Genomic DNA, 13,775 nt, shown 5'->3' with positions numbered 1-13,775 from the left:
CATGCTTGATGGTTGGTGTGGACTGAATGGGCCAAAGGGCCTGTTTTTGTGCTATATGACTGAATGATGCTCTGACTCTCTAATTATTTTTGTCCACCATCTGTTCGGAAGACCAAGTTGTCTTGGGAGTGTTCAACATCAGGCACTCCTGAGATAACTTGGTCCAATTTCCCCTGGGGAAAAAAAAATGCAGTTGAATAACGTGAGGTAAAAAAAAATTATACAAGTTCCACTTGTTAATGTTACCCTGAGTAAGGGAGATCATTAAAAGTTGTAAAATGTTTACCTCTTTACAACTTGCAGGAAGATCCTGCCACAATGCTGAAATGAAGAAGTTTAGCACTTTGCTGGAAACCATTTGGTTATACAGTACCAGGTGAGCAGAATGCTGTTGAAACTCGTAATATAGAGCTGAGTTACCACTTTGCAAATGAGCAAATTGCACTGAAATTCCTGAAACAGGATAATCTCTTAGAAATATGATCTATTTAGGTTTGGAAAAAAATACATGGAGACGTGGATGAATAAAGATTGGACATCTTTAAAAATCTTTTGCTAAACTCACTTTGTATAAAATAGTCCAATGGACTGCAGTATATATTTTAATAACATTTAATGAAGCGCATTTGATGTGCTTAACCACCTTAATAAAGTCAAAGCAATAGACAAATTATTTCTTGGACTCCTCTCAATGCTGAGGGAATATTAAAGGTGTCTGACAAAAGAGATTGTTTGGAAATGCTGACATTGATAACCTGTTTAAAATAGGTTGGATGTTGTTACAGTCGCTATCTTTTAATAGGGTTAACAGATATGATTTTAATGTCAATAAAAAGTGTGTTCATCACCACTGTACAGCTGACCTAACTGGCTTCCCAATTCAGGAACGCTTCAATTGTTAATTTTTATTCTTGTTTTGAATCCTTTCAAGCCTTTCCATCTCCTTATCTCAATAACCTATTTCTGCCCAAACCAAGATTATCTTCATTGTTGCAATTCTGCCCTCAATTTTCCTTGATTTTGTAAACTGTGACTGTTTAGCCTTTTGTTTCTGTAATTAATTCTACAGATTTGCTGCTCTGCATAAGGTAAACAACGGCTGCTTTATTGCCATGCCTGAGCTACTGGGCATGTTCAGAACTATACACAGCTTTAAGAAGGAAATATGCACAAAGGAAATATACTAACCAAAGCAATAATATAACACTGCATCCTTCCCCATGATAATCAAAAGAACTATTCTCATTTTCTTGGTCTTTTATATCACATTGTTGCAGATTCTTTCAGCTATGAGGGAGGTTTAAGTTTACACAATGGATAAAGCTTAGTGCCTTCAGGATGCGAGAACATTGACTGTTATATCCTCCGGGATTCTTTAGTTTCTTCTTCATCCTTGAAGTTTGGATTCACAGATAGTGGATGGTGTTTTAAGTGCTTTGAAGAATGTCTGGTTTCATGTGTAGCTTTGCAAACAGTGTGGTGCTGTGATCATAGGCTTCAGATGGCTGCATGTCATGTGGAATTACTTGCTGGCCTATGTGGTTTTGCATTTTACAAGAATTGTATCCCCAGGCTGTAATGGTGTAGATCTGAATTTCAAGTCTTTCTCTGCCTTTTGCTTTTATGCTGTTTTTCTTGGTTTTGTCATACTCACGTGGTGTTGATCATCTATCTTGCACAGTATCTCTGGGAGCCACGCACGCTCAAAGATGAGTGTAGCTGGTTGTCTTCCTGTTGTTGAATGCGATGTTGCTCTATAGTTTTGTAAAACGTGGTGAAGTTCTTGCTTCCGTGGTTTGCCTTTTGACTTGAGCAGTATCAATGACTTCCTTTCGTATTCATATAAATCTCTGCATTTCCACCATCAGTGTGTGGCCTGCAGGGTATGATTTTATTTTTGCATTGTGTAACTCCCAAGAAGGTGACAAATTGCCTGAAGTTGTCAGTGAAGTTATCTATTGTCAACCAAATGGCACACAGATGCAATCAAGCTTCAGAATGGTAGCTTCTGTGGATATAGAGCTGACCGTTTCTACAAGGAGTAGCCTACTATAGTTGTCATTAGTTATAAGCAAATGATTGCCAGAGTATCCATCACAAACTATGTCAACCCATGGCCCATAGGGCATTTCTGACATTTGTATTGGTTCTTATAGGTTTGACTTTGTACTTGCTCAGCATGCAGGACAATTGTTGAGTCTTCACAATTCTTTCATTTCCTTCATGAGCGATGTCTAACTTGTATTCCATTGGTGACTGCAGGATGATGAGGAGTAAGCTCATAGCCAAGATGCGAGGTGGGTGCAGTCCTGAGTTTGTTGTGAACTTGCTGTGTACATGCAGTATTGTGAGAGGGTGTCGTTTCCATGACCTGTTTCCAGTTTTGCGATTCAATCATTGTCATACACAGTGATGGAGCAACTTCTACCTTCATTGTAGCTTTTCATTTCACTCAATGTCATTGTTTTGGGCACTGCATTCACAGTCACGTACCTGATATTCTGTTCTGTGATTTGATCTTCACAAGTGAGACCTATTCTAGGCATGGATGAGGGAAAAGATAATCAGCAGGATTTAACTTTTCCAGGCTGATATGTAATATGATAATCATGCTTTTGGACCATGATTAATTGAAGAATCCAGCACTCAATATAAGTGGGCTATTAGGAATGTTAAAAATTGAAGAATCCCGCACTCAATATAAGTGGGCTATTAGGAATGTTAAAAAGACTAACAAGCAGCCTGTGGTCAGTTAAATTTTGTTACTTAGATACAGATGAAAATGTAAAATGCCCCAAGAGACAGACAGTGCTTCTCTCTGTGAAATTAGGTTAACTATCTACTCGCATCATGACAATTGGCATTTGATCAGCTTTGTTTCTCTGAGAATAGCAGCAAGACCAACTGGGCTCACATTTACAATCATTCAAGTAGTTTTCCCTTGGCCGTAGTACGTACGTAAACACAAAGTTTTCTGTAGACTTGTTAATTTCAGGCCATTCGCATTTTGTTAGCTTTGGTCAAGTGGTACAAGGGAGCTACTAATGTATCTAAATTAGGAATAAATGAGCTGCAATAAGTATTATGTCTAAGCAAACTTCTCACACATTGGCAGGGTCTGCAGTATCAACAGTGGCTTGGACTTCGGATCTAGTGAGACACCATTACTAGTGAAGATGAGTACTGTAACAAATGGGTAGATTTATTGGTAATGGAGTCTTGAATTTACACTGTAATCAAGCTTCCTTTCATGCTGAAAAGGGCATGGGGTGCCTATGTCCATTTTATGCAAGGCTCCAGTCAGCAAAATTCTGTCATGAAGCCCGAGGCATTGTCCACAATAGAAAAGGCCATGCATACAAACAGGTGTACAACTGCCTTTCCTGTGGAGCTAGTGGAGAAAAACAATTAGGTCAAGGATCAAGGTGGTGGAAGTGAGTAGGTGATGGTTGTGAGAGCACTTGGAATAAGGACATTGAGGGTTAGGGCTGGGGCGTTGAGGATTGGTGCAATGAGGGATGGGACACCAGGAGTGGGATACTCTATTAGCCAGATGGGGGAAGGGTCACTGTCAAAATTGCAGCGTGGGAGTGGTTGGATGGGTGTGGAAAAGCAGAGGAGTGGTGGTGGTAGAGAATGCAAAGAGGTAAAGTACTTGACATTCAAGAAGGTCACTGCAATGCCACTAAGTAAGGCTGGTCCCAGTTAAGTAACTCAGTCCTGGTGCAGGGTTTTGACCCAAACTGTCGACAATTCCTCCCACAGATGCTGCTTGACCCGCTGAGTTCTTCCAGCAGATTGTTTGTTGCTCCAGATTCCAGCATCTGCAGTCTCTTGTGTCTCCTAAGTAACTCAGAAGTTGACCTCTGCTCTCTTGCTAAGACCTGATTTTCTGTGAGTGGCTTACAACATTTGCCATATGTATCATCAAAATGGGTGTTGCATCCTGACATTGTTGTATATGTCCAGCAGCAAACCAACAACAAAAGACTAAAAGCCGTGGGGTTATAGATTAAATTCCTTCATGTACACACAAAAAAATGCATTACAGAGAAGAATTTCTAGCCCAGTGTATTTCAAAGCTTTAGGATACCCCAGAGTACTATGTAGCCAGTTAAGTATTTTTGAAGTATAAGGCCTTTTGTGATATAGGGAAAAACAACAGCCAAAAGATGCACAGCAAAGCCTAGCTCGGTAATGTGATAGTTTAATTGAAGGGTTAACGTTGGGCAGGGCAACTGGAAGAACTGCCCCTGCTCTGAAATAGTGTTATGGAACCTTTTACGTCAATACGAAGAATAGCCAGGACCTTGGCGTAATGGCTTCTATTGGAGTACCAGCCTAGATACTTGTACAAAAATTTTTCATAAGGACTTGAACCCACCATTTTCTGACTCATAAGTGAGTGATAGCTGAGAATTTACAAATTATAAGGTTCAAGTGAAGAGACTAGTACTGTGAGCAGTACTCTTAAGGTGTGCTGTTCAGTGTTCTTAAGTATGCTAAAGTATACTTTAGGTATGCTAAACCTGTAGCTTCTGACTGGGATAGGATAGTACTGAATCACATATGACATTCATTGATCAAGCCAGAAGCATTCTGTGTAATGCTGCTTTCAGTTGTTTCCAGTGTTGGACTTGACCTGCATATCAGTGAATGGTTGATATTCAATTGTATATCACAGAAAAGATCAAGCATTTAACACAAGATGATGCACTTAGTTAATCCTGCATCACAGTTAAAAAGCATTTTTTTTACATCTGAGCATACAAGTCCTACATATGTAATGCTGAACTCTAAATGCAAGGTAAAAACAAGACCAATTCATAGCTCAGGTCTAGTGATTTGGCTATTTCTTGTGCTTCGGCTCATATTAGACAATGAAAAGAGTTGTATTTTCTGTGCAATGCAGAAAAGCTCCCTGGCCCCCTTCCATTAGGAAGTATGCTCATTAGGAAAAAGCATTTTGGATAATTACAGGGGAAATTTTCAACAGAGAACAATGCTGGTCATGGCTAATTTAATTGTGAATCATGTTAATAGATCATTGAGAAGTGTGAAAGTTTTCTTTAAGCAACATTTGTTCTCTTCTGTGCAGCACACATCCTGGAGATGACAATCAAATGTTTGCCTAGAAATTGCATGGCATATCTCTGGTTTTCTTGGCACAATGTGATTGGAAAAATAGTGTAACCCAGAGTAAATTATGTTGTGAACTCTTCTGGAAGCTCAACTTGTCACATCTGTGCAGGATCCACACAAACCTGTCTGATATTTTCCCATTGCCGTGTGCACACTTAATGACGTTAATAATCATGCAACGCCATTTTCTGGTGCTGTTGACATTGATTGGAGTTCACAGGTGCATAAAATGAGTGTACTCAGGCAGTCAAAAAAAAATCCACAATCTGTTGCATTCTGCATTGAGATGCTATTTAGGGGGCCACTCAGCTAACAACAGGAGATTTTGGAAGGTGGCTTCAAACCTTACTGGAGACTGCTCCCACACCTTACAGTGCTCACGGTTTGAAAGCATTAGCATCTAGTGTTTATTGGCCACGTAATGTCTTGATTAACTAATCTAATAGTTGTCGCTATGGCAGTACTGCTAGCAGCACATTTTGAGTGGGAGCTTCAGGCTAGGCATTACAGGTGACAAAGGCCTTGGTGAGGAGTATAAAGAACTCATGCCCAGAGAGCTCTCAGAGTCAAAGATGCTATCTTGACCTTACTGAAAAGCATCGTATCCACAGATAAAAACAGAAAATGCTGAAAACACTCAGCAGGTCAGGCAGCATCTGGAAAGAGAAACTGCGTTAATATGTCAGGTCAGAGATCCTTTTTCAGAGCCCTTGTTGCCTGATAACATCCCTGAAGCAGCCTGCCAGGAGATGAACTGCTAGAGGACAAGAGGCACATGAGGAAGACCAGCATAGAGCAGGAGGAGGACACAGGTGAGTCTGATGGGGAGCCTCTGACACTGAATGAATTGCCCCAACGAGATCAGGAGCAAGAACATGTGGCTCCGTATAGGAGGGAGCCTATTCTACCCATGCTGCTAGGGATTCCTGAGCAGAAGAGTTTTATGAAGACATAGCACAGACATTGATTATCCCCTTGCAATATTTAATTCTCTGCATACTTCATACTCATTTAACAGCAAGATGGAATACAAACCACCTGAAAGCTGCTGGTCACAGATACATTGCTCCTCATGTGCTGAGGTGGAGGTGAGCTGCACCAGTTTAAACACAGAAAAGAAATCATCCTGGGTTCATCAGCTCACATTTCTGACACCTTCATTATGCATTACATTCTTCGAAGAGGTAACTTGTGCTGTGGATGAAGTAGAACTGGTGGATGTACTATACTCAGATTTCCAGAGAGCACTTGATAAAGTTCCACATCAAAGGTTATTGCAGAAAATAAAAGCTCATGGTGCAGGAGGTAACATATTAATGTGGATAGAAGATTCTCTGGAAACAGAAGGCGGGCATAAATGGTTCTTTTTTTAGATGGCAAGATGTAACAAATGGATTGGCACTGGGCCCTTGGCTTGTTACCATTTAATGTAAATGATTTGGGTGAAGGCACCAAAGGGATGGTTGCGAAATATACTGATGACATTAAGTTGTGAAGAGGACATAAGGAGGCTCCAAAAGGATAGAGAAAGATTAAAGTGAGGCAAAGATCTGGCAAGTGCTGTTGAATGTGGGAAATTTGAAATTATCAACTTTATCAGGAAACATAAAAAGCAAATGTGTTATCTAAATTGCGAGAGATTGCAGAACTTTGAAATGAAGAAGGATCTGAGTTTCCTAGTGCATGGTTCACGAATGGCTAGTATGCTGGTATAGCAAGTAATTAGGAAAATGAATAGAATGTTTAATGCTAAGAGAATTGAATACAGAAGTAGTGAGGTTATATAGTGCATTTGTGACACCTCATCTGGAGAACTGTTCAATATTGGTTTTCTTATGTAAGGAAGGATGCTGGAGTGTGGGAAGCAGTTCAGAAGGTTTCCTAGAGACATACCAGGAATGGGCAGTCTGTCTTATGGGGAGTGAGGTTGGACAGTCTTGTATCTGTTGGAGTTTAGAGTGAGAGGACTTGATTGAAACAAGATCCTGAGGGGTCTTGACAGGGTGGACATGGAGAGGATGTTTCCTCTTGTGGGAGAATCCAGAACTAGGTTCACTGTTTAACGATAACGGGTCATCCATTTAAGAAGCAGGTTAGGCAAAATGTTTTCTCTCGGACAGTCATAACTATTTGATAAGGGGCTGAAAAGTTACTCTGGGTAGACGGGAATGCAGAGTGAGGTTACAATCAGAGCAGCCATGATCTTATTATATGGTGGAGCAGCCTCGAGGGGCTGAGTGGCCTACTACTGCTCCAAATTTATGTTTAATGTGTACATTAAACCCTTTCAAATCAGCACACAAATGCCTACTAGAGAGCTACTTTGCTGGTTGAATGCGTTAAATCTTTGGGCTACATAATAGGCACTGTAGATGACAGAAGTTAAGTGGTCTTCATAAATGTAAAGAGTATATTCAATTAAATGGCCTGGAGGCGATCAGGCCTTGCAATCAGGGGTTAACATTAAAATCTTCCATCCTCAACCAACAACTTTTGAACTCACTTTGAGTCACGAGATTGAGTTGAAGTCACATCGAACACTCCAAGAGATAAAATGGTCACCTAATGATACAATCAGTCACTCTCTTCACACCGTCAAATAGTAACACTCGGCAACTAGGGATTCACCGTTGACTCTCACAAACAGGTCGACTGATTCAACACTGGAGACCATGCGGAGATGAGGCTGATTCTACCCAGCATAGTACTGAGGAGATGTTGCACCTTCCAGTGAAGCCTTGATTGCAACCTTCTGCCTCTTATTGGACTCCCTCCGGAGAGCGGAATGCCAAGACTTTTAGGAAAACAACATACTGGCAGAAGACTTCTGGAAGATAAATCAACTGGAATTCAGTGGTCCCATTCCTACATCAGCATAATTACATGGCAGGTATGCAAACTGCTAACTCAAGGATACTTATGTGCATCCGGCAGTGAAGCATAATGCCTTAATATTTGAAAGCATTTCAGAATAAACAATATGGATTTGAAAGCTTTCCACTCGCCATCTGCATCAGTGAAGAGTGAGAAAGTAATGAGCAATGGCACCACTTTAGATGATAGTCCTGAAAATCAATGTCTTCGTTCAGAAAATAATGCAACCTTTGAATGGAAATCCATACCCTGTTATCTGGAAGTACGTCATTAAGGCACGTAATGATGACATTAGCCTCTGTATGGACCCAGCTATCATGATATGCACTCGTACACAGATTTGAAGCATTGCTGCTAATCAATAATTTGTGACAAGATTACAGTAGTGATGTGGATTATTTCCATGTGTAATCCTTTTAAAGTACCTATCTCTGTATGAGATCTGTTCCTCCTTGAACCACTCTATCATTATGGGGTGATGTTCCAAGGCTGGGTATACAACAATATTTATATCTACTGTGGCCTAGACCACACACCAAGTTCCCGACCCATCACAGAGACAGCTGACAGACCTTGGATCTCTGGTCTCTGCTTTCTACAGCATTCTCCTCTGAGTCAGCTCTCAGCTTACTCAGAGTCGAACTCTGTTCGTGATGTGGAAATGTTTGGGGATGAGAGCTGTGTTCATAGATGGCATATCTCTGCTCCTGGAAGAGAGTGAACTGTTTGTAGGTGTCACTGTCAGTTCCTGCAACTGAGCAATCTGCTGGTGTTCATCTTTCCTCTGTGCCTGCAGGACAGCTAGCTGCTAATGTGTACCATCTCTCTATTCCAGAAAACAGCAATCTACTCATGGGTGGCACTTAAGTGCTCAATGAGAAGGGCAGTGCTCATTGAGGCCAATTAAATGCTAGCAAGTGGGATATTGCTATTCCACCGGTCTATGTGCATTGGCATAAGATTACATACAGACAGTAGGGTGTCAAGTGGCTTCTGCCTGTGTTACCAGTGGCAGTTGGCATCTGACTGAAGGGACAAGCCACTGTGTGAAGGGATTGGTGCAGAGGAGTGCATGAGGCATGTTCCTTTTTAGACCACCCTATCATTATGGGGTGATGTTCCAAGGAGTGCATTTCTCCTCCAGAATGGAAATAATGCTCTTCTAGCTGTGCAGAAACACTGTGAGAGCCATCCCCTGTGCCATTGCCTGTATTCAATCACCCAGGCCTGACAATGTACCAAATTACTCTGCATTCACAACAACCTTCTCATGAAAGAGCACAGTCTTCATCCAGACACTTCTGGGTTAGGCACCCTCTGATGCCCATGCCAAATTACCAACATATCCTGCCTGACTGCAGCCCACCCATGCCTGGTATCTCTCTGCAGCACACAGCCTTCTGACCTACCTGGTTCTTTCCAGGCAGTGCCAGTATCTATAAGGTGTATGGGGCATTATTGTCATCCTCTCCTCCTTCCAAAAACCACCTCCTCCTATTCCAGCCCCAGTTCCTCATCCTCTCTCGTTGGTCCTGGTTGTGGCAGAGAAAAGCTGGGGCTTCTCCTCGTAGCCTGAAAAGACAAAATGTGAGGGATGCAGACATGAATCGCAATCAGTCTATTTTTTTGGGAATGTAGTAGCACGTCTGCTGATAAAGGTGTTCGCATTTGATCAAAGGTGGGTGGTTTTAGGTTGAGAATACGTCATTGATACGTACACCAGTTAGATTTTGTGCAGTCTCCCCTCTGTGTTTGGGCCTCAGTGGCTTCCACACCAATCTTCCAGCCGGATAGACTGCTGAGCATGAGAGACCCTCCTCCTATCCCATATGGAAGGCTCCCTCCTATTCCTGGAGGTCTTTTCTAAAATGAGCAGATGAAGCATGAAGCCATTAACATTTACAGCATCTTATATTTATAGACCAGATTTTGTGTGAGGCTATGTGTTAGTTATTGGCTTAAGAGCTCACCTTGACATATTTTGTGAGGTCATGCTATTTCTTCCTATATTGCTTCATTGAATAGGGGTGTGATACTTGGAGCACAGGACATCAGCCACCTTCCATCACGTTCTTTTTGCTGGCCTAGTAAACTAAATTTGTGAATCCCAAATCAAAGTTTGCTTGTTAAGCAAACCAAGCCAATAGGACCCTTTTCACCAATTAATGTTTGTTTCTGCTGACTTTTCTTTCAGCGCTTTGCAAACTAGCATGATTATTTCTGATGTGCTTAAAAATAAAAGATTGGATTAATATATGGGCTTCGTAGGGGCTTGTTGCTTGTGAGGTAACATGGGGGCTGAGCAGGGACCATGATGTATACAGGACAACAAGAGTTGAGTATAGTATGATACTAGAAATGTGTATATGCAGTAAAACTCCAATAATCCACTATCTCATTGTTCGATGCCCTGTTTCCCATGTTCCCTTTAAACACACACTGATGTGCCATTTTCACACTCCATTTAAACCCACTGTGGCCCTTTTCCCATTTTAAATTCCAGTGGGTTTTTTTGTCCCTGCTCCCTTTAAGCTCACCTGGTTCACTGGAAAATTTATTGTACTCCCGAGTAACAGCTCAAAAAGGTGAATTAAAAGTGTATTGTATTAATAGGAATAATATCCAATAGTCTGGAAAATCTGCCAGTCTGGTACCACCAAAGTCCCCAGAGTGCAATTATCTGCTTTACTGTAATATAAAAGGATACCAGACACCTTACAAAATAATACAATCAGTGCCGTCTCCTAGTAACAAAAAAACAAGCCAACGAAGAGCATGATCTCCTTGTAATAATGTTTGTCAATTCCTTCAACTTGAGTCATCAGTAATCTTTACCTGTAATTAACTTGAAATCGCAGAGCTTTAACTGTTATTCCGTGAACTACTCCACGTTGCGTCTGCTGGCAACTGATTTGATTGAGATGCATTTCAGTCATTCACTCCATATTAGCTAACCGTGCTCAGCCAATGTATTCAGTGTTTGGTTGTTCATTGCAGAGTAGGTAATAGAATTCTGGTGATTTATTCATGTGGACAAAAGGCTAGAAAATGTTCTGGGGCCAATACAGAAAGGCCATTACAAAAATTGTAATTGTTAATTAGTATTGTGTGAATTACCCCCAAAATACTTCCCTTTCCTGTAAATTTTCAGTACAAGAGTGGCACTGTACCATAGTTCCACACTTCACCAACCTTCCACCCCCCCCCCCCCCCCCCCCCCAAGGCTTTGCCTAACACCCTGGACAAACTAGTGAATAAGAAATATAAATAATATAAATACAAATAGAACCAGAGATGCATGGATTTGCTGCTGGATTATTAGGGTTTACACATTGTATGTGGCCCACCAGTTGCATAGATATCCTGGTCTAAAATGTGTTTAATTCCCAATCAGAAACCAGTGTGCAGTTGAATATTACTCTCAATAAATCAATCAGTACTGTCATTCCTGTCCTTGCAGGTTGGTTGTTCATCACACATGTTCTGTTTTCCTTGGACCAGTGGTTTCTCGCCCCATATATGTTCACTAGCATAATTACATCCTTGAATATCTGGATAGGTACAGCAAAAGTTGTTTCTGGAGGCCATAATTCCATTGTGTAATCCATCTGTTAGCAAACTGAACCTAATGATATTATGTTATAAAAGCAGTTTTTTTTAAGTAAGACGGATCAAATGTTTGCAGTCTACCAATGCTGCTGATGGTACTTTTCCTATATTGCAGCATTTTTTTTGCATTACAGAACAAGCCAGTGAATTAAAACATGGTTTTAAAATGATTGGGTGCAAGAGTGCTCCAAATACATTCCACTCAATTATTTCCAGTATTATTATTTGATTTTTGCAGTCTGAGTAAACTAACCTAAGCCTTATTTGGAAACCAGGATTAGGTTTTGGCCACTACCAAGGTTTGAAAAAGAGGAAATAAGTCAAGTAAAATTTAAATGACACCAAACATTTGTTCTTAAAAGTCCAAAGCTTGTAGAAGGAAGACACAAAAGGCTAATTATTTGTAGTCCTGATGAGTTCCATTAAGTAGTTATGTTATTTTAAATATTAGAGGATTCCAGAAAATGGGGGCATTAAGAGAACAAAAAATTAGGAGCTTAGAAGAAATTTGAATGAAAAGTTCAGATTTCTACTGACAATCTGTAAGATTGGATCCTTGAAAAGAGGGTAATTACCTGTTTAGGCACCCCTTAAGAGTTTGTGAAAGTAGTGAAAGAGCCTCTTGTATATAGAAAGCACTATTCAAATCTTGGGCTTAAATTGAGATACCACTAAATTATAACTGATCCATTCCTCTAATAGTAAAACAAAGTAGGGAAAATCTCCAATATTTCTTTGTTCTGAACAGGATACATGTTCTCAGTGGAACCATTTCATATTAAGATATCCTTTGTATCAGCTGGTTATAGTAAGGTGATGCTTTTGCAAACTATGTACATTGTCAGGTTCTGATCATGTCCTAGTCATTGGACACCTTTCCTGAAGAATAAACACATTGTCAATCCCGATATTTCTGTAATCATCAATCCTTGGAGAGATCCACCGTTATTCAGTGTTGTAGCATCTGCTTCAGCACTGCCAATGAATAGTTAAATATTTTGTATCTTTATAATCCATGTTTAAATGTGCAGCCACTGAATGACCACTCAGGTGAAGTAATGGCGAGCTACCAGATCCTTGGAGTGATGCATAACCATTAAGAGAGAATTGAATTTCTTTATAAGAATGTAAAAAAAAAAGCTGGTCTGAGTGAAAGTCTCTATTAAAAATGTAGTTCATTAATCCTGTGGGGGACAGAATTCTGCCATCCTTACCCATTCTGGATTATGTGATTTCAGGCACACATCAATGTGGTTCGTCCTTAATACCCCTCTGAAGTCCATCAAACTGCCAGCAGCAGTTCAGGAATATGACTCGCCATCACTTTCTTGAAACAATTAATGATGGGCAATAAATACAGGTCTTGCTACCAGTCCTTGCATCCCTAGTATGAATAAAAAAAAAGGGCTTCCTTTTTCTGAAGTAAATATCTAGCTATTTTAAGATTTCATTTCTAAGTATCACAAATCTGCTTTAGATTTTCAAAAGATGGTAAAATGGTGATGAAGGTAAGTTTGTTATTTGTTTCTCATTGTTGAAATTCTCACAGCAAAAGAAAAGGAATCTGGTTGCATGGTAAGTTGTGGGTGGAGATCTAAAAGCTTGCAAAACCCTTGAAAATCATAGTCCTTTTATATAAATAAGTACTCCCAGTGGGAGGAATATGGGTTGCAACTGTGCATCCTCAAAAATCTGAAAGAAAACCTATGGGAGTTGGCCATCAGTCTTAATGAGGTCTACCTCCTTCCCACTTTTCTACCTTCTCCCCTCTCTCCTGCTAAAATACCATGCATAGTGGATAAAAGCCAATAATTCACTCCTGGCAATGTAAACCTAGTGCATGTCATGTAAAGAATAGCTGATATCTGAGAGGAACAGGAGCAGTTGTGGTGATGGATGAACCTGTCTAGCATTTCTAGTTCAGCTGCTGTGTCGATAGTTTGCTGCTTCCATATGATACACACAACAGTATCAGCTTCTATGCATTGTGTAGTTTAAGTAGCATTCACTAAAGACTAAATTATGCAAGCTCATCTTCATGCTTCTACAAAAGAGCAAGGTCTGATGTAGGTAGTTGGATTATGCAACAACAATCTCTGATAGACTAGACTAATTCAAGAGCAGTTTTGTTTTCTGTGGGAATTGCTATG

The 13,775-nt window shown here is 40.4% G+C and overlaps 1 protein-coding gene across 1 annotated transcript in view; it reads left to right on the top strand.

Moving 5' to 3' along the window:
• The first annotated feature begins 299 nt into the window (after window positions 1-299).
• The window catches only part of LOC127566856 (vitamin D3 receptor-like), a 113,573-nt gene continuing 100,097 nt past the window's right edge, over window positions 300-13,775 (top strand). Inside the window, exon 1 of the mRNA XM_052009344.1 lies at window positions 300-376. The gene's annotated coding sequence lies outside the window, so the exon portion shown is untranslated. The remainder of the gene's footprint in view (window positions 377-13,775) is intronic.

Source organism: Pristis pectinata, chromosome X (assembly GCF_009764475.1).
Source record: "Pristis pectinata isolate sPriPec2 chromosome X, sPriPec2.1.pri, whole genome shotgun sequence".
Taxonomy (NCBI): Eukaryota; Metazoa; Chordata; class Chondrichthyes; order Rhinopristiformes; family Pristidae; genus Pristis; species Pristis pectinata.
This window is presented reverse-complemented; position numbering and strand designations above follow the sequence as displayed.